At 45.0% G+C, this 23,206-nt stretch overlaps 1 protein-coding gene across 4 annotated transcripts in view; it reads left to right on the top strand.

Moving 5' to 3' along the window:
- The window catches only part of PDE9A (phosphodiesterase 9A), a 104,513-nt gene that overhangs the window by 42,052 nt on the left and 39,255 nt on the right, over positions 1-23,206 (top strand). The window contains exon 1 of one of the 4 annotated variants that reach the window (XM_010834921.1): positions 15,207-15,498. The exons of 2 other annotated variants lie outside the window; for them this stretch is intronic. The gene's annotated coding sequence lies outside the window, so the exon portion shown is untranslated. Of the gene's footprint in view, positions 1-15,206; positions 15,499-23,206 lie in introns of those variants that run through there. One more of the 4 variants, XM_010834922.1, reaches the window with a different exon arrangement.

Here is a 23,206-nt window from a genome sequence, read left to right as displayed (position 1 = left end):
GACACTGGATAAAGGTCATGGGGGCCTTGGAGACCCATGAGGAGTTGCTGCCCTGATTCCTGTGTGGGGAGGGCAGCAGAGGAGGTGAGGAGTGACCAGACTCTGACATGTTCTGAGGAAAGAGTCATGCTTATCTCCTGGCCGGTTGGAAGTGGGATGTAAAAGAACGAATTGTCAGAGAAGCCTTGAGTTCTGGCCTGAGCCACAGGGAGGGTGGCATTGTGGTGCTGGAGAAGACTCCTGAGAGTCCCTTGGACAGCAAGGAGATCAAACCGGCAAATCCTAAAGGAAATCAACCCTGAATATTCATTGGAAAGATTGATGCTGAAGCAGAAGCTCGACTACTCTGGCCACCAAATGCGAAGAGTCGACTCATTGGAAAAGACCCTGATGCTGGGAAAGATTGAGGGCGAGAGGAGAAGAGGGTGGCAGAGGATGAAATGGTTAGATAGCATCACTGACCCAATGAACATGAGTTTGCGCAAACTCCAGGAGCTGGTGAAGGACAGGGAAGCCTGGCGTGCTGCGGTCCATGGGGGTCACAGAGAACTGGATACAACTTATCAACTGAACGGCAACAACATGAAGAGGGTGGAATGGCAGCCCCGTGAGAGCGTGAGCTGAGGGTTAGTCTGGGTGGGGGAACATGGTTTAACCTCTTGGACCTCAGTATCTGGTAGACGTGCCTAGGGGAGCTGTCACATCTGAACTGGATGTGATGACATGCACTGGACCTTCAGCGTGGGTGGTGTTCTGCAGCCATGGACCTAATGAGCTCCCTCGGGAGGAAAGGACTGAGCCCTGAGCCCTGAGGCCCCACCCTGGGGACTGGATTCCCTGGGAAGGATACTCGCGACTTGACACCATCAGAAGAGGGGCCTTTTAAGAAAAAAGAGGAGGAAAAAAACAAGAGCAGGTGGATGAGATAGGGATGAGCTTCAGGAAGGGAAGACAGGGACCTGCCAGTGTAGTCAGGTATTTGCAGGATTGTCTCTAGGGGAAGAAGGCAGAAGGATTTCTGTGTGACTCTCTGCCCTTTGGAGCCTGCTTGTGGGAGTTTTGACTCTGGCTTTCTTGTGCAAACAGCCTCCACCTCCCATCCAGTACCACCCAAACTGGCTGCCCACGGCCTCCAGCCTTCACCCTGGCTCGGTGACCGGTCGTGGCCACACAGCCCTGAGTCAGGACCTGTCAGGAGCCCCACTTGCCCTTTAGTCATCAGCCCACATACACAATGGCGGGAAAAAGAACCCCCGGGAGAGGACGCGGGAGCCTTGTGCCCAGACTCACGGGCAGCTACCGGGCCTCCGGGCCTGTCCTGTCCAGAGACCCCCGCCATCTTTGCTGAGTCACACATTTCCGTAAATGCTCCTGACAGTCCTGGTGGGGCAGGCAGTGCAGAAATGCCCCCCAAATCTTGCTGCCCTGCGATCCATGGAATTCTCCAGGCAAGAATCCTGGGGTGCACAGCCATTTTCTTCTCCACGGGATCTTTCTGACCCAGGGATTGAACCCGGGTCTCCTGCACTGCAAGCAGATTCTTTACCATCTGAGCCACCAGGGAAGCCCATTTAGATATTAGGAAACAGTGTAGAGAAGAGTATTGTGCAAAACATGGCTTTTCATAAAAGAGACAGGGGCTGCAGGGCCTGTCTTAGGAGCAGGAAACAGCCCCCGCCCCACGAGGAAGGCCCGTGGAACAGCCGCGTCCTCCAGAACAGAGGACCCACACGACCCACACCCCTGCCACCACCGTACACTGGGAAGGTTTGTGTTTACCAAACTCTGTTTCAGAAAAATGTTCTCTTTGCCACATCCTGGGAGACAGTCACACAGACAGACTGTTTTTCCCTTTTATGAGTAAAATAAAAGTTAACGGCAGCTACAAAACTTCCATGCATCTTTTTTTATGATGACAGCACTGTTTCTTTCGAAAACCATCAGATTATTTGTCATTTTTATATGATGTGAGCAGATTAAACAGTGGGCTTTTCCTAATTCTGGAATACATGACTTTAGCCTCCAACCCATGCACTGCACCCACTGTGAACCCCCACCTAACGGTGGGGAGCGAAGAGGGCAGATAACCATTGGAGTAGGGCAGCTGCATTCTTAACCCCGTGATCAGAGCTCCCATGGGGAGGATGGGTCCCTGGAGAGGAGGGACCTTTTCCCTTGTTGACTGAAGGCTGCCGGAGCCCCTTACTGAAGTCAGGACTAAACAAGAAGCTGAAAGGGTTTCAGGGAGGGGCCCCGGTGGTGCCCCCAGGATGCATGGGCCGCCGGGAGGGGACCACACGTATCAGAAAGCCAGCCACCATCCAGAGGCGGATGTGCTGTAAAGGCAGACTACACACAGAATTTTGCAGGCCCAGTATGGAGAAAAGGAATATAAGATGTGTCGTGGATAATGTTTATGTTTCATGTTTTCTTATCAAGATGTAATTCACATAGCATGAAATCCTCCATTTTCAAATGCACAAATTCAGTAGTTTGTAGCGTTTTCACTCTTGTCCCAGCATCACTGCCCACTGATGCCAGAATGTTTCCATCGCCCCCAGCAGAAGCCCCATAGCCTCCAGCAGCTCCTCCTGTCCCCTCACCCTGGCCACCGCTCGTCTGCCTGCCGTCTCCACGGATAGGCCTGTTGTGGACGTGTCGTATCTTGAAGTATGTGGTCCTTTACTCCTGCCTTCTTTCACTTGGCCTGATGTTGGCAGGGTTTTTCTGTGTTGCAGTGAAGGTCAGCGTTCATCCCGTCTTGTGGAAGAGCCACGGGGTATTTATTACTCACCAGCTCATGGATGTTGGGATGCTTCCACTTTTTGGCTACTGTGAATGATGCAACTGTGAACATTTGTGAGCAAATTTTCCAGGGAATGGTACATGTTGAAATGAGGTATTTTTGAGATAAGTTGTGTTGGATAAAGTATATCAATTAAAAAAGCAAAAGAGCCTAGCCACCTTGGAGGAAGGGTCTGAGATAAGAGCATGTGTGAACTAAGGACTCCCTTCTCTGAGCTGAGCCCCCTAACTGCAGACTTTCTCTGCAAAGGGGAAGACTATAATTTCTGAGGACTGACACCCCAAGAAGGGTCCTCCTGGTCAGAGAGGAAGCGATGGACCGCCCCTCTGGGGGACAGATACCCACCAAATACGCAGTTGCCCAAAGGGATGCAAAGCGATGAGCTCAGCTGCTCTCCTGTACCTACTCCTCCACTCACATTTCCCAGCTTTGCCTTTGCTCCTCGCACCCCACCCCCCCAGCTTTCCTGGGATCACCTCCAAGTGCCCTGCTGGCGCCCGAGTCTTTGTCTCCAGGTCGGCTTTGGAGGATCCCAGTCTAAGAAACAAGGACTGCCCAGCTGCCCTCGTTCAGTGGTCAGTTGGGTGAAGTGACCTCAGGAAAAGCGAGCCAACCACACTGCACTGCCGTTTCCCTGCAAAGCAGATGTCAGGATGCACAGTTCTTCTGAGGAAAAATGAAGTAATTCACGCAAACTGCTCAGCACGGTGCCTGCCACTCGGGGAGCACTCGCTAAATGGTGCTATCATTTAAAATGCCCTAAAGGGCATGTTTGCATGGCTGACTGCATCTCTCTGGAATTGTTGAATTTTAATAGAGCAGGAGTGCTTCCTAAGGCCTGAAACTACGCACGGAGGGCTGGCTCCCTTTTCCCTTGCCAGTCAAGTTAACACTTGACATTTGAGCACAAGCGTGTTGCTTAGAAGCAGTAATAATGGTTCTTAATAATATTTTCTATTTTTAGTGCAATTTCATGGTCATCTTTACTTGCATTCTTTTGAAAACAAAAAGGGTTCAGCGTATGAAATGAAATGCTACCACCCTCCTGTGAGATTTCTGAGCTTAGTCCACTTCTGTTTTCTGTAGCTTTATGGAATTGCATGTTCACACAATCTGTGGGGTGGTCTAAGCCAGCTTCAGGAACACTGAGCACATCACTGTCAGGGGTGTGGCAGCAAACAGGGATACTGAACACAGAATCTGCACGTGATGGCAAGAGAATCTGGTCCAGTTGGCAGGTGGTGTCCATGGGTCCCACATCCACAGATGCTGAGGACCAACTCAGGATACCAAAATCATCAGCAGACTTTGGTATCCTTGTGGGGCAGGGTCTTGGAACCAATCCCCTGCAAATACTGAGGAGCCACTGTGTAGTACCTCTGGGAGGCAAACCGTTCTCTCTGCCTCCAGGCATCTGTGACAGCCACACACCCCACGCATACATCCGTGTCTCCCTACCTGTGCGCTGAGGTGCACACATGTGAAGGGTACTCTGTGATGAACTTTGATGAAAGTACGCCTGCGCATGGCCACCACCCCAGCCAAGACGAAGAATGTTTCCATCGCCCCAGAAAAATTCCTTTGTGCTTCTTTTCAAGTCAGTTCCCACACACCATGAGAAACCTCTGTGTGACTTCTTTCACCACAGGCAGATTGCTCTTTCCTGTTCTTAAATTTCATGAGAATGGAATCACACAGAGTGTGCTCTTTTGTGCCTGCATTCTCTCGCTCAGGATCGTGTTTTTAAGATTCACACGTGTAATTTATTTACTTTGTATCTCTGTTGTTGTTCAGTCTCTAAGTCAATGTCCATCTCTTTGCAACCCCATGGACTGCAGCATGCCAGGCTTCCCTGTCCTTCACTGTCTCCCAGAGTTGGCTCAAACTCATGTCCATTGATGATATCCAAGCCTCTCATCCTCTGTCACAACCTTCTTCCCCTGCCCTCAATCTTTCCCAGCATCAGGGTCTTTTCCAGTGAGTCAGTTCTTCGAATCAGGTGGCCGAAGTATTGGAGCTTCAGCATCAGTCCTTCTAAATGCATATTCAGGGTCGATTTCCTTTAGGATTGACTGGTTTGATCTCCTTGTATCGCTGAGTAGTATTCTATTTCATGAGCGCTCCATAGCTGCTCAGCAGTTCTCCTGTGGATGGACATTTCCAGTTTGGGGTTTAGCTATAGTGAGCATTTGAATGTCTTATTATACACACATTCATCAGTTACCTTGGGTAATACCTAGAAGTGATGCTAGTCCATATGGCCAACTGTTTTCCCAGGTGGCAGTACTATTTCATGTTCCCACCAGAAGTGTATGAGTGATCCGATTGTCATATCCAACCTAACACCAGGCATTCTGAGTGTTTTTAATTTTAGACATTCAAGTAGGCGTAAAATCTTATTTCTTTATGGTTTAAATTTACATTTCTCAGATGACTTAATAATTGCTGAGCATGTTTTCCTGGGCTTGTTGAGTACTTGAATATCTTACTTTGTGAAGGTCTATTCCAAGCATTTTGTGCATTTTTTAGACTGTTGTATTCGTTTTTATCACTTGTTTAATCGCACAGTCATGTCTGACTCTTTTGGGACCCCGTGGGCTGTAACCCACCAGGCTCCTCTGTCCATGCGATTTCCCAGGCAAGAATACTGGAGTGGGTTGCCATTTCCTTCTCCAGGGGATTTTCCCAACCCAGGGATGGAACTTGGATCTCCTGCATCGCAGGCATTGTTTGCCACTGAGCCACCTGGGAAGCCCCGGTGTTTACCACTGGTTCATGGAAAACCATATATTCTGGATGCAGTTAATCTGTGAGACGTATATAGCAAGTATCTTTCCCAATTTGTGACTTACCTTTTTCATTTTCTTGAAGAGGTCATTTGATGAGCAGAAGTTTCTAAGTTGATGAAGTCAATCGCACAAGTTTTCTTGATGTATAATACTTCCTGTGTCTTCTTTAAGAATCCTTTCTCTACCCCAAGTCATGAAGATACATTTTCTGGAAATTTAGGGTTATAGTTATTATATTTTAATTTGTGACCCATTTAAAATTAATCTTGTGTATGGTGTGAAGTAAGGGGTCGATAGTATTTCTTTTTCCGTACATGTATCCAGTTATCATAGCACCCCTGTTTAAAAAGACTTTCCTTTTCCATTGAACCACTTTGGCATGTTTGTTGAAAATTAATCGACTCACGTGTGGGTCCCTTTCTGGACTCTGTTCTGTTTCATGCATCTGTTTGTCCTGACACCAAGACCACACTGCTTCAATTGCTAGAGCTTGGAATCCAGTAATCTTCCACATCTGTACTTCTTTGGGGGTTATTTTGGTTCTCTGGGTCATTTTCTTTTCCCTACAAATTTTAGAATAAAGAATCAACTTGTCAGTTTCTTTCAAAAAGTCTTCTCTGACTTAGACTTGGATTGCATTCAATATGTAGATTAATTTGGGAACAATAACATCTAAGCAATATTAAGTCTTGCAACCATGAGCATGGTACATCCCTCCACTCAGCCAGACATAGAGCTTTCAGAATGAAGGTCCTGCATACTTCTTGTTAAATCTGTTTCTCAGCATTCTCTGTTTTCTGGCATTATTGTAAGTGGGATCTTATTTAATTTCCCATTTGTTTGCTCCTCTTTTATGAAAACTACAGGAGATATTTGTGTATTTTTAAAATGTTTATTGGAGTATACTTGCTTTACAGTGTTTGTGTGTTAGTTTCTAGTATACAGCAAAGTGAATCAGCTCTGTGTACATATATATCCCCTCTTTTTTGAATTCTTTCCCATTTAGGTCACCACAGAGCACTGAGTAGAGTTCCCTGAGCTACACAGTAGGTTCTCATTAGTTATCTATTTTGTATATAGTATCAAAGGGAAAAGGGGAAAGATGTACCCAACTGAATGCTAAGTTCCAGAGGATAGCAAGGAAAGATAAGAAGGCCTCCTTAAATGAACAGTGCAAAGACATAGAGGTAAACAATAGAATGGGAAAGACTAGAGATCTCTTCAAGAAAATTGAAGCTGTCAAAGGAACATTTCATGCAAGGATGGGCACAATAAAGGACAGAAACAGAAGCAGGTAAGGACCTAACAGAAGCAGAAGAGATTGAGAAGAGGTAGCAAGAATACCCAGAAGAACTATACAGAAAAAGGTATGACCTTTTGACCTGGATAACCACAATAATGCGGTCACTCACCTAGAGCCGGACATCCTGGAATGTGAAGTCAAGTGGCCTTAGGAAACATTACTACTAACAAAGCTAGTGGAGGTGATGGAATTCCAGCTGAGCCATTTAAAGTTTTAAAACATGATGCTGTTAAAGTGCTACTCTCAGTATGCTAAGAAATTTGAAAACTCAACAGAGACCACTGAACTGGAAAAGGTCAGTTTTCTTTCCAACCCCAAAGAAGGGCAATACCAAGGAATGTTCAAGCTACTGCACAATTGCACTCATTTCACATTCTAGCAAGGTAATGCTCTAAATCCTTCAAGTTAGGCTTCAACAGTATGTGAACCTAGAACTTCCAGATGTACAAGCTGGATTTAGAAAAGGCAGAGGAACCAGAGATCAAGTTGCCAAAATTTGTTGGATCATGGAGAAAGCAAAGGAGTTCCAAAAAACATCTACTTTTGCTTCATTGACTACACTAAAGTCTTTGACTGTGTGGATCACAACAAACTATAGAAAATTCTTAAAGAGATGGTAATACCGGACCACCTTACCTGTCTCCTGAGAAACCTGTATGCAGGTCAAGGAGCAACACTTATAATCAGACATGGAACAACTGACTGGTTCACAATTGGGAAAGGAGTACACAAAGCTATGTATTGGCACCCTGCTTATTTAACTTCTATGCAGAGTACATCATGCGAAATGCTGAGCTGGATGAATCACAAGCTGGAATCCAGGTTGCTGAGAGAAGTATCAACAACCTCAGATATGCAGATGATACCACTCTAATGGCAGAAAGACAGAGGAGCTAAAGACCCTCTTGATGAAGGTGAAAGAGGAGAGTGAAAGGCTGACTTTAAACTCAGCTTTCAAGAAACGAAGGTCATGGCATCTGTCCCATCACTTCATGGCAAATAGATGGGGAAAAAATTGATACAGTGACAGACTTTATTTTCTTGGGCTCCGCAATCACTGTGGACGGTGACTGCAGCCATGGAATTAAAAGATGCTTGTTTCTTGGAAGGAAAGCTATGACCAACCTAGACAGCATATTGAAAAGCAGAGACATCACTTTGCCAACAAAGGTCCATCTAGTCAAAGCTATGGTTTTTCCAGTAGTCATGTATGGATGTGAGATTTGGATCATAAAGAAGGCTGAGCGCCAAAGAATTGATGCTTTTGAACTGTGGTGCTAGAGAAGACTCTTGAGAGTTCCTTGGACTGCATGGAGATCAAGCCAGTCAATCCTGAAGGAAATCAACCTTGAATATTCATTGGAAGGACTGATGCTGAGGCTCCAATATTTGGCCACCTGATGCGAAGAGCCAACTCATTGGAAAAGACCCTGATGCTGGGAAAAATTGAAGGCCAAAGGAGAGGGGTCAGCAGAGGATAAGATGATTAGATACCATCATCAACTCAACGGACATGAATTTGAACAAACTCCAGGAGACAGTGGAGGACAAAGGAGCATGGTGTGCTGCAGTTCGTAGGGTTGCAGAGAGTCGGACACAATTTACAGACTGAACAGCAATGATCAATACTGTGTATATGTCAATCCCAATCTCCCAGTTCATCCCACACACACACCCCTTCCTCCTTGGTAGATATTTGTGTACTGACATAGGATCTTATGACATTGCTCATTGGTTCATGTGTTATTTCTGGTAGTTATTTTATAGAATCTTAGGATTTTTCCATAGAAACAATCATATCTTCTAATAATAAAGACAGTGTTACTTCCTACATTCCAGTCTTTTGGGGTTTTATTTCTTTTACTTGTCTTATTGCATTGGTTGAAACTGCAATACAAGAGAGCAGACATCCTTACCTCATTCCAACCTTAAGGAATATGCATCCACTTTTTTACCATTGGATGTGACATGAGATATAGACCTTTTGTAGATGTCCTGTATCAGATTGAGGATGTCCTGTTCTAGTTTGCCAAGAGTTTTTGTGTCAAATGGTCTTTGACAAAATTCTCTGTTCAATTCTGCCAGATGTTCTTTGTGTACCTACTGAGATGGGTTAAGGAAGTTTCTTTTTATTCTTAGTTTTCTAAAGGTTGTTTTCTCAATATAAACAGGTGTTAAATTTTGTTATGTGTTCTTTCTGCATCTACTGAGATGACATGGTTTTTTTTCTTCTTTATTCTGTTAAGATAGTGAATTATAGTGACTCATTTTCGAATGCTAAAACAGCTTTGCATTTCTGGGATAATTCCACTTGTATTCTCAGGAAGTATTCCTAGGAAAATATTTGGGAAGAAATTTAACAAAAGGTATACAGACCGTCTACTCTGATATAAGATGTATTCTCCTTTTATATATTGCTATATTTTATTTGTAATAATATGTTAAGGAGTTTTGTATCCATGCTTATATGGGATGCTGGCTTATGCCATTTTTCTTGTGATGTCTTTGTCAAGTTTTTATAAAATATATTGGGAGGTTTGCTTTTTTCTCTATTTTCTAAAAGATTTGATGTAATTTGGGTATTGCTATTCCTGCTGCTAAGTCACTTCAGTCATGTCCGAGCCTGTGTGACCCCATAGATAGCAGCCCGCCAGGCTCCTCTGTCCCTGGGATTCTCCAGGCAAGAATACATATATTCATTTGTGTGTAATGTATTTCTTGATACGCTCAAGGTTAGGTTTATCATGTTACCTTTTTTTTTTTATGTTGAGTTTGGTTTCCTGTTCCTTCTCTTCTTCCTTCTCTTAGATTCATTGGATTAATTTTGTATTCTATTTTATTTCTTCTATTGACTCTTTACCTCTACTTTTTAGCATAACTTTTAGTTGGTTGCTATATTTCACTATGTATCCTTAACCTTTTCTTTTTTTTAATTACAAGCTTTCTTTTTTTGGAGATCCAATAAAAAAGCAAAGTTAAGTGAAAAGCAGGGAGAGTTCCCCCATATTCCCTCCTGATACACTCACACAGCCTCCCCCACCATCAACATCCTGCCTTAGAGCTTTACATTCATTGTAATCAGTGAGCAACACTGACGCGTCATTGTCAACCAAAGTCCATGGTTAATATCAGCGTTCAATCTTTGTGGTAGACAGTCTGGGTTTCAGATGCGTAATGACCTGCATCCACCACTACAGGGTCATACAGAGTCGTTTCTCTGCCCTAAAAATTCTCTGTGCTTCACCTGTTCGTCTATCCTTTCCCCTGGAACCCTGGCAACTACGAATCTTTTTAATGTCTTCATAGTGGTGCCTTTTCCAGAGTATCTGTAGTTGGTATCATACAGTCTGCAGCCTTTTCAGATTGATTTCCTTCACTGAGGAAGTTTCCTTTCTACCTGGTCATAGCTTCATAGCTCATTTCTTCTTCGTGTTGATTAATGTTCCATGAATATACTGTAGTTTGTTTATTCCTTCACCGATTGAAGGATGTCTTGAGTGTGTCAAAGTTTTGGCAACTGTGAACAGAGCTGCTGTAAACATTTGGGTGAATGTTGCCGTTTGTTTTTGCGTGTACTTATTTCCTTCTTGGGTGTGCTGGGTCTTCATTGCTACGTGCAGGCTTTTTCTATTTGCAGTGAGAGAGGGCTACTCTCTAGCGGTGGTGTGTGGGCTTCTTATTGTGGCGACTTCTCTTCTTGCAGAGCCACAGGCTCTAGGGTGCTCCGGCTTCGGTAGTTGTGGTGCGTGGGCTTAGTTGCATCAAGGCATGTGGAATCATCCCAGGGATTGAACCTGTGTTCCCTGTATTAGCAGGTGGATTCTTAATCACTGGACCACCAGGGAAGCCCAGTCATTTGTCTTTTATGGATCTTGGATCCAGGATTCTTTTTCTTCTGCTTTCTCGTGGGTTTCAACTGTTTGGGGTAAATACCCAGGAGTGCAGTTGCTCAGTCGTGCATTTAATTTTGTAAGAAACCACCAAACTACCTTCCAAAGTGACTGTGCTAAGTCACTTAAGTCGTGTCCGACTCTGTGCAACCCCACAGACGGCAGCCCACCAGGCTCCCCCATCCCTGGGATTCTCCAGGCAAGAACAGTGGAGTGGGTTGCCATTTCCTTCTCCAATGCATGAAAGTGAAAAGTGAAAGTGAAGTCGCTCAGTCGTGTCCAACTCTTCGCGACCCCAGGACTGCAGCCCACCAGGCTCCTCCATCCATGGGATTTTCCAGGCAAGAGTACTGGAGTGGGGTGCCATTGCCTTCTCCGAATGTGACTGTACTATTTTGCATTTCCACCAGCCATGAATGAGAGTTCCTGTTGCCCCGCATCCTCACTAGCATTTGGTGGTGTTGGTGTTTTTTATTTATTTTTTTTTGCTATTTTTTCAATTCTAATAGGTGTGAGTGGTATCTCATTATGGTTTTAATTTGCACTTCCCTGATGACATTGAGCATCTTTTCATATGTTTACTTGCCACATGGATATCTTTTTCTCTTGAACTGTCTTTTCAGATCTTTGCCCATTTTTTAAATCATCCTTAACTTTTTAGTCTATTTAAAACTAACGTTGTACCACTTCACATAAAAAGTAAGCACTTTGCAATAGTAGAATTCCTCCCCACAACCTTTGAGCTATTGCCACAGTTCACTTTAGATCTATGCTATACACTGAATGCTTGTGTCCCCCCAAAATTCACATGTTGAGATCCTAACCACCAGTGTGATAGCATTTGGAGGTGGGGCCTTTGGATGCTGAGTAGGTCATGAGAGTGGAGCCCTTATGAATAGGATTAGTGCCCTTATAAAGGAGACCCAGTATTCTTGCCTGGGAAATCCAATGGACAGAGGATCCTGGTGGGCTGCAGTCCATGGGGCCACAAAAAGTCAGACATGACTTAGTGACTAAACAATGAAAGAGACCTCAGAGAGCTCCCTCGTCCCTTCTGCCCTGTGAGGACAGTGGAACAATGGCCATGTATGTGCCTGGCAGTGGGCCCTCCCCAGACACTGACTCTGCTGGTGCCGTGATCTTGGACTTCAGCCCCAAAACTGTGAGAAGCAAATGTCTGTTGTTTACAACCCACTGAGTCTCTGGTCATCTGTTACAGCAGACGGAGCAACTAAGACAATTTACATCCATTATAAACTCCATAATACAGTATTAAGATTTGTAAACAGCCAGCTGTCTTTTGAAGAAATGATTAAAAGAAACTTAAAGATAACTTTTTGCCAATTCTGCTGCTTTTTTTTTTTTTCCTGTAGATTCCAACTTCTGAGTGGTGTTACAGCCCTTCAGCCTGAAATTTTTCTTTTTTAACATTTCCTGAAGTACAAACTGCTAGTGACTAATTCTCTCAGCTTTTGCCTCTCTGAATTTGTCTCTGTTTTGCCCTCATTTTGAAATCTTTTTCAGGGTATAGGTTGCTGTATTCAGGGTTTTGTTTTGTTTTTGTATTTAGAAGGAATCTAAAGATGTCCTTTTTTTTTTTTTTCTGGCTTCCACTGTTTCTGATGAGAAGTCAGCTTTTACTGTTGCATTTTGATGTTGTTCAGTTGCTCAGTTGTGTCCAACTCTTTGCGATCCCGTGGACTGCAGCATGCTTCCATGGGGTGAAGGACAGCCAGCTCCCCTGTCCTTCACCGTCTCCCTGAGTTTGCTCAGACTCATGTCCGTTGAATCAATGATGCCATCCAACTATCTCATCTTCTGTCATTGTTCCCCTGCACGGGTGTCCCGTTTCTCTGGACACTTTGAAGGTGTTTTCCTTTATCCATGGGCTTCAGCACTTTGACCCTGCTTTGCCTTCATTTTCTTCTTGCTTATCCTCCTTGGTGTTCTTTGTTGAGCTTCCATGGTGTATAAATTTGTTTTCATTAAATTTGTCAACATTGTCACAATTACTTCATTAAGTGTATTTTAAGCTCCTTTCTCTCCCCTTTCTTTCTGAGACTAGTTACATGTAGTTAGAACATTTGTTCTTATCCCTCAAGTGACTGGCTCTGTTATTTTTTTTTTAATATTCTTTTCTTTCCACTCTTCAGATTGGAGAGTTCATGATGATGGATCCTCAATTTCCCTGACTATTCTTCAAATTGCTATAAGCCCATCCATGATTTTTTAATGTCAGATATATTTTTAAATTCAACAATGTCATATTCTTGTTTGTAGCTTTTCCTCTTAAGATCCCCTATCTGTTTACCACTCACTAGCGTCTTTTTCTTTAGTTTTTGGATGTATTGCATGCTCAGTCACTCAGTCCTGTCTGACTCTTTGTGACCCCATGGACTATAGCCCACCAGAGTCCTCTGTCCATGGCATTTTTCAGGCAAGAATATTGGAGCTGATTTCCATTTTCTCCTCCTGAGGATCTTCCCAACCCAGGGATCAAACCCCTGCCTCCCATGTTGGCAGGCAAATTCTTTACCGCTGAGCCACCTAGTTGGAGAAGGAAATGGCAACCCACTCCAGTATTCTTGCCTGGAGAATCCCAGGGACAGAGGAGCCTAGTGGGCTGCCGTCTGTGGGGTTGCACAGAGTCGGACACGACTGAAGCGACTTAGCAGTAGCAGCACCTAGTTGGCCAAAAAGTTCTTTTGGGTTTTCCCGTAAGATGTTATGGAAAAACTTCCATGAACTTTCTAACTAATCCAATACTTATAATTGCCACATGAAAGGCAATTGTAAGTACATTCTCATTTCAACCTCTGTGTCATCTGGGGTTTTATTTTTAGTTTATCTTGTGCAGCCTCTACGATTATGCAGCTGATGGAGGGGAACCTTTGGTTCTGCTCAGTTTCTGATAGAGTTTTGCAAGAGTCCTCCTGTCAAATGAGGCCTCCATCATCCATCACCTTCTTCGATCAGAGTTGACCCTAAGAGACTTCTTCCTGACACCCATCTTCTGGGGTCATTTCGCACACCATCAAAGCCCAGACACAGTGGTCCAGGGTGGACTCCCTTTGGCTTCACCGTAATTCTACTTTCCCACAGAGTGTCCTATCACCAAGACATATGAGGTTATCACATAATGGACAAAGTCCCGCCAGCGTGCACCGTCAATCAGCTGCCAGTTCTCAGCTTCAGATTCCTCTGAGGGTGTCCTTCTCCCTCAAAAGTCCACCCCCTCATCAGGCCATGGCGGCGGAGGGTGGGGGTCTGTTCTCAGAGAGGAGGCCAGTATGCAGAATGTCTTTGCCCTCATGGGTCAGTGAGACACTGCCCATCTTTTTTTTTTTATGTTGATGCCTTTTAATTTTTATTGTTAATTTTTTTATTGGCGTATAGTTGCTTTACAATGCTGTGTTAGTTTTTGCTGTATATCAAAGTGAATCAGTCGCACGTGTACATATATCCCCTTTTTTTGGATTTCCTTCCTATTTAGGTCACCGCAGAGCATTGATAAAGTGCCCTGTGCTGTACAGTAGGTTCTCATTAGTTACCTATTTTCTACATAGCAGTGTATATGTGTCAATCTCAGTCTCCCGTTTCATCCCACCCCACCTTCCCCCCCTTGCTTCGTCGCAAATAAGCTCATCTATTTTTATAGATTCCACATGTATGCATTAATAGACAATATTTGTTTTTCTCTCTCTGAATTTTTTAAAATGAAACAGATGAACATTTTTAATGATAAAAGGTACAATTCACAAAGAAGATAGACATCATAAACCATGAAACACCTAACAACAGAGAAACAAAGATACATAAAGCAAAAATCAGAAGAAATATAAGGGAAAAGAAAAAGACATATAATCATAGGCGACACTGCCCGTCTTTGCAGCCCACGTGGGAACATGTCTGGGGTGCACCGGGGGGTCTGGCCAAGTCCCACCGAGGCTTTCTCGCTACATCAGCAGCCGCTTCAGGCTCTTAGGAGCCTTACATGATCAGCATGTACAAACCATTCAGAACAGTGCCTGGAATCTAGGAAGTGCTCCATAAAGACTGCCGTGGTTGTTGCAATCATGATACTATAAAGTTGCATTGCTGTCTGTCCCAGGAGCTACTCCCTTTGAGACATTTTTCTCAAAAACTGAGCCTAAAGGGAGAGGAGGGCAGAGGGAGGAGTTGTGCCCAGACATCTGAGGTCAGACTCAGCTATGCAGACCTCAAATCCCAGCTCCAGAACAGAAGGGGACACAGTCCAGTTCTGCCGCCGAGGGCTGGCGGGTCTGCAGCGAGCCTGCAAGGGCTCAGCCAAGACAGCTATGTAGGAGACACTCTCTCCCCACATCAGATATGGTCGCCAGGGCCCGAGGGTCCCCTTCACTTTCTTTGTCTCATCAGAATGGCTACCAGGAAGTGAAAGCATCTAGTTGAAGCCACACTGAGCATCACCTGGAACATCCCTTTGGCCGCCAATAGCCGAGGGTGATTTCTTGGCAGGACAGACCCTGGAAACGGTGCTTGTCCCTTTAAGGAGCGAGGCCAGGCCACTGTTCATCATCCCATTTTATTGTGCTCCTGGGCTGTAAAGGAAGCGCCCTCCTTCTGCTCTTTGTTTTATGACCTCCATAAACAGTGAATTGCCATGACTGTGCCTGGGGCTAGAATGGCCTCGCTGGCTGGAGGGGCCAGGGGAGCAAAAGTGGAGCAGAGGTGAGTCCCCCCTTCTTCCCTGGAGAAGGGCAGTGCCACCCCCAGAAGGAGGGGTGGGAGGGGACACACAGGGAGTCCCCTCCTGGCCCTACCTACCACGTAGCTCTGGAAATAAATGCACCCCCAATATTCAGGGTCTCAGATGGGGTGATTTTCTCTAATGCAAAAGCAAGACATGCCCTTTTGAAGGAATATCCATTTTTTTTTAGAAAAAGCTTTGGGAGGGAGTCAGTTAAGTATATTTTTTGAAGGATGCTCACGGGAGAAGGAAATGGTAACCCACTCCAGTGTTCTTGCCTGGAGAATCCCAGGGACGAGGGAGCCTGGTGGGCTGCCGTCTATGGGATCACACAGAGTCGGACACGACTGAAGTGACTTAGCAGCAGCAGCAGCAGGGCTTTGGGTGAGATGGATAAAGTCAGACAGTTTGTGTATCATACTGACAGCATGGAGACACAGTAAAAATATCGTGCAACAGTTATACAGACGTATCAGGAGAGATTGGGACTCACGGTGGACTCCAGGCAGCACACACATGCCCACAGGTGTTACTCATGACACTGTTGGGGGTTGAGGTTCCAGAACCGCCAATGTCCCCAGGCCTCCTCCCTGCAGGCACAGGTGTGGGGCCAGAGTGTTACTAGGGCTGTGGTTGTCTCCCATTTGCCCTCAGGAAGGATGGTACGTGTGCCAACCAGCCTGGGTGTGCGGAGGATGGAGGAATGGCCGTGGACAGTCCAGCGTTCCGTCCACTGTTCTGTGCTGTCCAGCACGGCATGAAAAGAGCAGTACCTGTCCGCTGACTGGCCTAGCTGGCCACGGCATCGCCTTCAGCTGACCTCTGAAGTAGGAATTGGAGGGTTGGGCTGTCTTGTCGATCAGTTAAACCTGACTTTTATGTCGCTCTGCGCTGCAGAGACGCAGGATTTGTCTGAAACAAATAAACAATTCCTGGAAGGGCTGGGAGAGGCGGAGGCGGGTTCCTTGAAGCATGCACAGCAGCAGAGTCGGGCAACAGCCTCTGGCACCGGGGTAAGGCAGGCTTGGATGCTGTTCTGGCCACTCGTGGGGGCAGCTGAAGAAACAGCATGGGGAAGGGTGCCCATCCTGCCAGCCCACAGGCAGAGTCCTGCCCACAACCCCCACTGGGCAACTCTGCACCCGTCTCCAGCGGGTGGGCTGCTCCTGACCCCTCATTTCTGGCCCAGGACAGGTTGAGGGCCACCCTGGTAGAGAGCCACGGTCTGGAAATATCCAGAAAACCCAGTTCAGATGCTGCCAGACTGCAAGATGGTCCTGGAACTAAATGCAAGTGTTCCCTGATAGGTGGGAGACTCTGCCAGCCCCGGCATCTACCTGGCAGGGCCCATTACCCAAGAGGTCAGCGGACGAGGCCCCCAGCATATTTAAGTCAGGCCTGTCCCAGGTGTGAGCAGGGAGAGAGCACCCTAGACCTGCAGAGGCTGGTGACGAGACCTCTGTGCTGACGGCTAACTGTTTGGCCTTCATTAAATCTTTGCCTTAGTTAAAGCCGTGGGCACTCATTAAATCGTGGTGAGCTTGGAGCAGCATCCTTGACGTTCAGTACAATGTCCTAGACCTGGGGACACTTCTGATGATATGTCAGCTGTTCTCACGGAGCAGAGTTTTCCCTGAAGTACACGTGGGTCACCCGTGGCCATGGGCCGCCTCCACCGCAGCCTCCATTCTGTGAACCAGCAGGCATTCTGCTGACTCCTGTTCTCAGTCTTACTTCCTCTCTCAGTTATCTCAAAAACTTCCAAAGGTTTTTCAACAGTCCAGTCGGACACCAGCATGACCCCCCAGTCATGTCCAATCTTGAATTGCCAGCATCCCTGGCTGTGGCTGGTTATTCTTTTATTATTATTATTATTATTTTGACAACAAAAACATTTTGTATTGGGGTATAGCCAATTAACAATCTTGTGATATACCCCACAATCTTCTTGTGAGGTATAGCCAATTAACAATCTTGTAAACAGTGAAGGGATCTGCCATACATATACATGTTTCCATTCTCCCCCACCTCCCATCCAGGCTGGCATGTGCCATTGAGCAGAGTTCCATGTGCTATACAGTCGGTCCTTGTTGGTTATCCATTAAAATATAGCAGTGTGTACATGATCTTCCCACAGTCCTCAACTATCCCTTCCCCCCACCCCCACCCCGGCAACCATGAGTTCATTTTCTAAGTCCATAAGTCTCTTTCTCCTTTGTAAGTTAAGTTCATTTGTATCATTTCTTTTTAGATTCCACATATGCGGCATGCTACGTGATATTTCTCCTTCTCTGTCTGGCTCACTTCACTCAGTATGAGTCTCTCTAGGTCCATCCACGTTGCTGCAAATGGCCTTATTTCATTCTTTTTAATGACTGAATAGTCTTCCACTGTATATACACACACACACACACACACACACACACACCATCTTCTTTATCCATTCCTCTGTCGATGGACATTTAGGTTGCATGAAATTAAAAGACGCTTACTCCTTGGAAGGAAAATTATGACCAACCTAGATAGCATATTCAAAAGCAGAGACATTACTTTGCCAACAAAGGTTCGTCTTGTCAAGGCTATGGTTTTTCCTGTGGTCATGTATGGATGTGAGAGTTGGACTGTGAAGAAGGCTGAGCGCCGAAGAATTGATGCTTTTGAACTGTGGTGTTGGAGAAGACTCTTGAGAGTCCCTTGAACTGCAAGATTAAACCAGTCAATCCTAAAGGAAATCAATCCTGAATATCCATTGGCAGGACTAATGGCTAAAACTGAAGTGCCAGTACTTTGGCCACTTAATTCAGAGCTGACTCACTGGAAAGACTGTGATGCTGGGAAAGGTTGAAGGCAAAAGGAGAAGGGGGTGGCAGAGGATGAGATGGTTAGATAGCATCATCGGCTTAATAGACATGAATCTGAGCCAACTCTGGGAGATAGTGGAGGATAGAGGAGCCTGGCGTGCTATCCATGGGGTAGCAAAGAGTCAGACACAACTTCGCAGCTGAACAACAATGGCTGTTGGTGACCCTTAGTGACGTAACAACACCTGTGGCTGTCAGGGACCCTTAGTGACAGAACGACAGCACCTGTGGCTGTTGGCAACCCTTAGTGACATAGTGACATAATAACACCTGTGATGTAATAGCAGTGGTGATGGCTAAGGCAGGACTGTGCACCACCGGCCAGGCTCTGCCCAGCGTATTCTACACATAATTTGTTTTAAGTTCAGAACTCCCCTGGGAGGAAGCAGTGGCCCGCGGCAGGAATTCCAGTGTACTGGGCTGGGGCGGGGGAGGCACCCACTTCCTGAACAGGCTGTGTTTATGGATGTGTGGGTGTGGTTGGCCTTTTGCACAGAGGCATTTTTTTTGCCCTTTCCCCTTGCACAAGAATGCAGATTGTGCAGGATCTAAAGAAGCAGCTCAGGGCGAAATTACAGAGATGGCAGCAGAATGAGCGCCATGACCTGGGCACCGGCGCCCTGGGGCTCTCTGCCTGCCAGCTTACCTTTGTGCCTGTGCCCTTTCTGAAGACATCAGATTTTTTGACATGGGTGGCACATGGGCTGAGGTGTAGCTGTTACGTGGACCGGAATATGAATATCCGAGCCTCGAATTCAGCCAGGAAAAGGAAGGTATAGGATGAAGTGCTTGGGGTAGAAATTAAATTTCAGCATCAAAATCCTGTGGTTAAGACTTCCAATGCAGGAGATGCAGTTAGAGCCCTGGTCGGAGAGCTAAGATCCCACACACCTCTCAGCCAAAGAATCAAAACCTAACACAGAAGCAATACTGTAACAAATTCAATAAAGAATTAAAAAATAGTCCACATCAAAATAAAAAATCTTTTAAAAAAATCCTGTAATGCTCAAAGGAGCCCACCTCAAAAAACAAGGGAAAATTCCCCCTTAACTTTTTCTTTCCATTCAATCTATTAAATTTTTTGTTAAATGTTTTTTAAGTCATAATACAATCACATGCAGTTGTAAGAAAAAATGCAGAGACCCAGGCACCCTTTACCCTTTTTGCTGGTGTGGTAACATCCTTCAGACTGAAGTAAGAGCTCACCCCAGACGCTGCTGCAGTCAGGCACAGAGCATCTCATCCCCCAAGGGGCCCTCGTGCTGCCTTTCTATGTCGTTCAGTGGCTAAGTTGTCTCCAACTGTCTGTGACCCCACGGACTGCAGCATGCCAGGCTTCGCTGTCCTTGACTATCTCCTGGAGTTTGCTCAGATTCATGTCCATTGAGTCGGTGATGCCATGCAACCATCTCATCCTCTGTCACCCCCTTCTCTTCCTCCCTTCAGTCTTTCCCAGCATCAGGGTCTTTTCCAAGGAGTCAGCTCTTTACATCAGGTGACGAAAGTATTGGAGCTTCAGCTTCAGCATCAGTCCTTCCAGTGAATATTCAGGACTGATTTCCTTTAGGATTCACTGATTTGATCTTCTTGCTGTCCAAGGGATTCTCAAGAGTCTTCTGTAGCACCACACACCAATTCTTTGGCACTCAAATTTCTTCTTGATCCAACTCTCACAGCCATTTGTGACTACTGGAAAAACCATAGCTTTGACTGTACAGACTTTTATCAGCAAAGTGATGTCTCTGCTTTTTAATAGGCTGTCTACGTTGGTCATAGCCTTCCTTCCAAGGAGCAAGTGTCTTTTCTATAGCATCATCCAGATCCCTTTATCCACCGCCCCTTAACCCTTGACACTTACTAATCTGTTCTCCATCTCTATAGTTTTGTCATTTCAAGAATGTTCTATGTATGAGTGAGTTTGGAGACTGACCTTTTTTCACCCAACATAATTCTCTAGAAATGCATCCAGGCTACTATGTGTATCACAAGTTCAGTCCTTTTTATTACTGAGTAATATTTCATGGTGTGGCCGGGACACTGTTTATTCATTCATCTGCTGAAGGGCATCTGGGTTGTTTCTGGTTTAGGGCAATTAAAAATAAAAGCTGTTCTGAACATTATGTACCGACCTCTGTGTAAACATAACCTGTCACTTCTCTGTCCCAGAGGGCAAGTGCAGGTCATACAGTAATTGTATGTTTAGTTTTGTTAAGAAACTGCCAAACCCTTTTCCAGAATAGCTGTTCTGTTTTACATTCCCACCAGCAGTGTATGAGTAAGCTAGTTTCTCCACATCTTTTCCAGCATTGGGGGTTGTCACTTTTTAAAATTTTTTTTAGCTTTTTTGATAAGTGTGCAGTGATATTTCAGTGTGCTTTCATTTGCATTTCCCAATGACTCATGTAGCTCAGCATCTTTTCATGTGCCTGTCATCCATCTGTATATGCTCGTCAGTAAAATGTCTGCTCATGGCAGTTCTTTGCGGTCCAGTGGTTAGGACTCAGGGCTTTCACTGTGGGGGCTGGCATTCAATCCCTGTTCAGAAACCAAGATCCCACAAGCCAAAACAAGCAGATGAGTAAATGTCTGTGCCCTGCCCTTTTCAAATTGAATTGTTCTGTTTTTTTACTGTTGAGTTTTTACTGTTCTTTTCATTGTCTATTTTCAAGTCTTTGTCAGATACATGATTTGCAAATTATTTTTTCCCCCAGACTATGTACCTTTTTATCTCTTAACAGGATTTTTCCCAAAGGGAAAGTTCTACTTTTGATAAAGTCCAGTTTATCAATTTTCCCTTTTATGGACTGTTTTTGTTGTCAAGTCTGAGAACTCTCTGCCTAGCCCAAGAATCTGAAGATTTTCCTCTATTTTTTTCTAGATTTTATAGTTTCCTATTTTACATCCAGAGTCCACTTTGCATTTGTTGTTGTTATTCAGTCACTAAGTCATGTGGGACTCTGTGACCCCATGGACTGCAGCTACCAGGCTTCCCTGTCCTTCAGTATTCCCCGGAGTTTGCTCAAACTCATGTCCATTGAGTCGGTGATGCCATCCAACCATCTCATTGTCTGTCACCCCCTTCTCTTCCTGGCCTCAGTCTTTCCCACCATCAGGGTCATTTCCAATGAGTTGACTCTTTGCATCAGGTGGCCGAAGTATTGACACTTCAGCTTCAGCATCAGTCCTTCCAGTGAATAGTCAGGGTTGATTTCCTTTAGGATTGACTGGTTTAATCTCCTTGCAGTCCAAGGGACTCTCAAGAGTCTCCTCCAGGACCACAGTTCAAAAGCATCTGTTCTTCAGTGCTCATGTTCTTTATGGTTCAACTCTCACATCCATACATAATTACTGGACAAACCATAACTTTAACTCTACAGACCTTTGTCAGCAAAATGATATCTCTGTTTTTTAATATGCTGTCTAGGTTTGTCATAGCTTTCCTTCCAAGGAGCAAATGTCTTTTAACTCCATGGATGCCTGCAGTCATTGTCCACAGTGATTTTGGGGTCCAAGAAAATAAAATCTTTCACTGCTTCCACTTTTTCCCCATCTATTTGCCATGAAGTGATGGGACCGGATGCCATGATCTTAGTCTGAATGTTGAGTTTTAAGCCAGCGTTTTCACTCTCCTCTTTCACCCTCATCACAAGACTCTTAATGGTCTCACCATTTATATTTTTCTTTTACCAGAGTTTTGTAGTTTTCAACACACAACTTCTCCATATGTTTTATTTACATTTATTTGAGTTTTTTTAAGTGTATGTTCCTGATGTTCAAGCTGGTTTTAGAAAAGGCAGAGAAACCAGAGGTCAAATTAACAACACCCACTGGATCATGGAAAAAGCAAGAGAGTTCCAGAAAAACATCTATTTCTGCTTTATTGACTATGCCAAAGCCTTTGACTGTGTGGATCACAAGAAACTGGAAAATTCTGAAAGAGATGGGATTACCGGACCACCTGACTTGCCTCTTGAGAAATCTGTATGCAGGTCAGGAAGCGACAGTTAGAACTGGACATGGAACAACAGACTGGTTCCAAATAGGAAAAGGAGTACATTAAGGCTGTATATTGTCACCCTGCTTATTTAACTTCTATGCAGAGTACATCATGAGAAACGCTGGACTGGAAGAAACACAAACTGGAATCAAGATTGCTGGGAGAAATATCAATAACCTCAGATATGCAGATGACACCACCCTTATGGCAGAAAGTGAAGAGGAACTCCAAAGCCTCTTGATGAAAGTGAAAGTGGAGAGTGAAAAAGTTGGCTTAAAGCTCAACATTCAGAAAACAAAGATCATGGCATCCGGTCCCATCACTTCATGGGAAATAGACAGGGAAACAGTGGAAACAGTGTCAGACTTTATTTTGGGGGGCTCCAGAATCACTGCAGATGGTGACTGCAGCCATGAAATGAAAAGACGCTTACTCCTTGGAAGGAAAGTTATGACCAATCTAGATAGCATATTCAAAAGCAGAGACAGTACTTTGCCAACAAAGGTCCATCTAGTCAAGGCTATGGTTTTTCCTGTGGTCACGTGTGGATGTGAGAGTTAGACTGTGAAGAAGGCTGAGTGCCGAAGAATTGATGCTTTTGAACTGTGGTGTTGGAGAAGACTCTTGAGAGTCCCTTGGACTGCAAGGAGATCCAAACAGTCCATTCTGAAGGAGATCAGCCCTGGGATTTCTTTGGAAAGAATGATGCTAAAACTGAAACTCCAGTACTTTGGCCACCTCATGTGAAGAGTTGACTCATTGGAAAAGACTCTGATGCTGGGAGGGATTGGGGGCAGGAGGAGAAGGAGATGACAGAGGATGAGATGGCTG

Source organism: Bison bison, unplaced genomic scaffold (genome assembly GCF_000754665.1).
Source record: "Bison bison bison isolate TAMUID 2011002044 unplaced genomic scaffold, Bison_UMD1.0 scf7180017864037, whole genome shotgun sequence".
Classification (NCBI taxonomy): Eukaryota; Metazoa; Chordata; class Mammalia; order Artiodactyla; family Bovidae; genus Bison; species Bison bison.
The sequence above is the reverse complement of the archived record's forward strand: the minus strand, read 5'-3'. Positions and strand labels throughout refer to the sequence as shown.